Below are 4,608 nucleotides of genomic sequence, written 5' to 3'. Positions count from 1 at the left end.
ACAAATTTCCAAAATTTCCACAAATTTCTGTCACGGAAGCACAGAATTGTTCCAATGTTCTTTGAAGTCTTGGGTGTTCTTTGAAGCCCTTGTTGGCGTTTCATCCAGCTTCACATTAATGAACAGGATTTTCAGGATAAACAGTATATGTGATGAGAATTGCTTATAATATGTAGGATAATCTTACTGTAGATGGAAAAGACTATCCCTATTCTATATGCCCTGGAGATATCAGTAAATATTTGAGAAGTGTTATCTAAACAGGGTATACATATTTATTTTATTTAGTAGCTGATTTATTTAACGAGGCATGCAGTAGATATGTCATTATACTTATTTTTTGTTCCTTTTAATTTTTTCTCGTTTGCCTCTCATTATTTTGATATATTACCTACATGTGTAGGCCGGACCCATTAACTGTAGCAGTCCTCGTATTGATTTCTATTTCTATGTGGAGGTTTTCTATATTCTATTTGATCTTAAACGCCCTTTGTATCAATGACTGGGAGGATCAGTCATGTGGCACGAGGCATTCATGATGTATACTATCATCTGTGGTAGTTGGTTCCCTGCAGATCTGGAAGTACTATTGGACAATAAAGTTTTATTCCTTCCTCATTAAATAGCGATTTTAAGTATGGTGAGAAATGTATACAAGAAGCTTCAGTGTTACTTTTAATTTTAGTACTTCAAGACTAGCGTATTTTTAAGTCGCTGAAAATCACACGTGTACCAGACGAATGAAGTTTCAGCTGTGAAATGCATTAACACCCTTCTATAGATTATGGCATAGAAACACAAAGCGGTTGAAAATGAAATGTGACTGTTGCAAAGCGTTGTATAGGGGATATTTTATAGATTCCACACCTGATGTCAAAGTTCCTTTATTGTTCCAATGCGCGCAACAGGTTTAAAGCTATACGCTAGTTCCCAGGGATAATACCAGAAAAGGAAATGCATTTGTAGGAAAAATAAACGAATATTTGATAGCAGAACCAACATGATATTCCATGCATTTAATAAAGACGGCTGCGCCGTCACAGAAGACAAAATTATGGTGTTTATCTTTTACGTTTGACTAATTATTAATCGTCTTTGTAACTGGATTCTCATTATTATTTTTCGCTGAACATGTTTCATCTTAGTGAATTAGGTGTTTTTAGTGGTTTTCATGTCTCCTGTTGATTATGTGTGTCCATTGGCTCTTATGTAAGCGCTTCTGGACTCAAAACTTCTTTGATATATTTTCACTTAATTAAGAGTCACAGACTTGTGGTTCACTGACAGCTATGTGGAAACTTATCAAAGGATCTCGACTCCATTAGTGGTTACATAAGAGCCAACATAAATGATGAGATTCACAAAAGCCACTGAAGATGGCTAAAACAACTGGGTTAAACATGTTTGGTGAAAAACAAAGAGACGAGTTATAGCTGTTCTTATAAAAGCACTGGAATAGGGATTGAGGAAAGACGACTGCAGATGTTAACAGCAGAATAAAACTGTAGTACTGCTCGGTAAAGTGAACTGTGACTCCGGACCTAGTGTGGGCTAGCCTGGTCACGTGACTAGGTACATTTCAGAGTAGTGCGCAGAGGAAGCAAGGGAGGTGATCACACAAAATGCGACGGCTTACTCTTAACCTCATTGCATTTGTGAATAATTAGAAGTATGAAGGCGTGACAGTGCGACGGAAAGGGTGACAAAATGTGCAAGTAAAGTGTTAAAACTTAGTAAGTCGATGGTGGGCAGATGATGGTATGATGGACACGATGTTGGACGTAGTCACATTCAGGTACCTCCCCAGATGGGAAGAAGAATAAGAAAAAGAAGCAAAAGTGCACACAATCCATATCCCATTTATTGTGTGGCTGGATGTGTTATTAGGCAGCAACTTTTGCACTGTTATGAACTGTACACCGAAATACTAATACTTTGCAGCTTATATCTCGTGGAACAGGACTTCAAACTGAGGAAAAATGTTCTTTTATGGGATTTGGTTTTTCAATATGTCAAAATAAATGACTCACCGTGTGCGAACGAGACGGTATAGCTTCAAAAATTATTAGCTAATTACAAAGATCTGAAGCGTAAGAATTACAGCGGCCAGTGGTTTATTCAGACGAAACATGGATTCATACACACTACCCTGTGCATAAATGAAGAGTAGAAAATGTCAGAGTACCATATTTTTACAAATGCGTTTTCAGTGCTGTTGTGTTCTCGATACTCTGTTGCATGTCCTTAGACTTGTTTCAAGTACCAGATCGTGCAAGAAATGGTCCCAACATTCATTACTCGACAGCGCAAGATCTTTGTGCCAAGCAGTGCATCATTCTGGAGTTCAAAAATGTAAAATATATGAGAAATAGCTTTTGATGAATATAGTTCTAATAGTTAAAACATTGCTGCTGTGTTTCTGTATTTACATTCTCACAGATAAAACGTAGTACCTCAGTATTTATGGGACTTACACAACAGCTTTCTTATTGCCAGTTATAACCAGTGGCTCCCTGGTATAGGACATAGAACGTTCTTAATAAATTATTTATTTTCTAATTTGTCTCATTATATTTTTCAGTGATGACGGGCGCAACATAATTCTATGGTATCAGAATACATTCTCAGTTTTTTGGACAAGAGTTATGAACCAAAAGCGATACATAATTTCCTTATTCTCCTGACAAATGTGAGACTTGGCTCTTAGAATGTTCGACATTTCCATTCTTCAAATGTTGTCACAAAAGTGCCATTCAATGGTGAGCTGTTGTGCTCTCTATGGATCGGCGTAGGCTATAGACATGTAGCTCGTGAGCACTCCACAGTTTCTCGTGCGTAAACACTAGTATGCACCCACCCTGGCCAGGTCTTGAATTCGCTTTGCCTGATTGTAATGTTTTCTGTTTATTTTTGTGATCTACTTGTTTACATTCCACGGACTGGATCTCATGTACCCAGCGATCAACCGCTGCTCTCGTAATCGAGAAGAGCACGGCTGCAAACTACATGTAGCAATACTGATGTAGCTCTTTCATCGTTTTCCCAAATTACGACTAGCCGGAGTAGCTCCTTTAATAAGAACTGATTTTTACCTACACCGTCCGAGATAATTCATGTTATTGATCACTTAGTTGTTGACGGACTTTTAACTCTAATATCCTCCTCTTACGAGCGCAAATGAAATACCCGGGTTGTAACTCTAGTCTCGCGCGCTAGCTTTATGCGCTACTAAAACATTTTCAAAGGTGGTAAAGACAATGTACGGCCAGGTAACGGGAGCGCTTCAGAAGAATACGCAGCTCTGTACGAGGTGTTGCTCGCTCGTCAGTGATGTACGTGTAGCTAGGAAATTAATCGAGAACAAGGGACAGAGAGGCGAAGCCCGTGTAATGACGCAGCCAGATGTCTGGCCGCCTACGGTTTTTAATTTTGGCCGCCCAGGATCCGCCCCCTGGCGTCAACCGATATTGGCTAGCTGTCGTGCCCTTTCGCTTCCTCATTTTCTTCCTCCCCACACTCTGGAAACGCAACGTTACGCTTCTCTTCTGAGCTCTATCTCTTCTTAAACGAATATATCGTGCTCCCAAGTTAATCAGCAGGCAAAGTTTATAGCACCGACACAGCGTTTCGCCAAGCGCAGATTGTAAGCAAACTTTTGGTGGGAAATTTAGAACTTTCGTAACGGAAAATGACAGTTACATTCGAATATTACTTTTTGTCTCCCTTGATATGTGCCATTTTCTGTCAACTGAGTGATCACGTAAACTAACCGATTTGACTTAAAGTCCCACGGGCAGTATCGGCTCACTCGAACACCACAACTTTTACCTGCTCAACAACCGAAATACTCAACTTGCCTAAATCTGCCCTTCTCGCCAGTACCCTGTCCCCACAGATAGCAGCACACCTACGATTTTCTCTTGCCCACTCCCCGCAACACTTTAATAACCCATATTGTAGGATTTTAGCAATGCCTAAGAGTATTAAATGATAATTAAATCAAAACCCTACGCCGCCGACATATATTGATATACATCAGCGGAGACAGTTGAAAATGTGTGCCTCGACCGGGACTGGAACCCGGGATCTCCTGCTTGCATGGCAGACGCTCTGTCCATCTGAGCCACCGAGGGCACAGAGGATAGTGCGACTGCAGGGACTTACCCTTGCACCCTCCCCATGAGACCCACATTCAAAACTTAATGTCCACACACTACATTCGTAGTGTCCCTGTGCTTTACACTCATTACTCGTGGCAGACAATCTTACCGAGTCGCGTAAGAGTTCGGGCAATACGTGTGCATCCACACAGAAGAAAAAGGTCAATGGCCGGTTAGCCTTAACTTGTCTGCCACGAGTAATGAGTGTAATGGGCAGGGACACTACGAATGTAGTGTGTGGACATTAAGTTTGGGATGTGGGTCTCACGTGGAGCGTGCAAGGGATAAGTCTCTGCAGTCGCACTATCCTCTGCCCCTCGGTGGCTCAGATAAATGGTTCAAATGGCAGTGAGCACTATGGGACTTAACATCTGAGGTTATCAATCCCCTAGAACTTAGAAATACTTAAACCTAACTAGCCTAAGGACATCGTGCTCGAGGCAGGATT

General features: G+C 40.9%; 1 non-coding gene across 1 annotated transcript; it reads right to left on the bottom strand.

Moving 5' to 3' along the window:
• Positions 1–4,059: 4,059 nt before the first annotated feature.
• On the bottom strand, positions 4,060–4,134 carry Trnaa-ugc. Its single transcript has one exon. It is a non-coding gene; the product is annotated as a tRNA-Ala (tRNA).
• Between the last annotated feature and the right edge of the window lie 474 nt (positions 4,135–4,608).

Source organism: Schistocerca americana, chromosome X (assembly GCF_021461395.2).
Source record: "Schistocerca americana isolate TAMUIC-IGC-003095 chromosome X, iqSchAmer2.1, whole genome shotgun sequence".
Lineage (NCBI taxonomy): Eukaryota > Metazoa > Arthropoda > Insecta > Orthoptera > Acrididae > Schistocerca > Schistocerca americana.
This window is presented reverse-complemented; position numbering and strand designations above follow the sequence as displayed.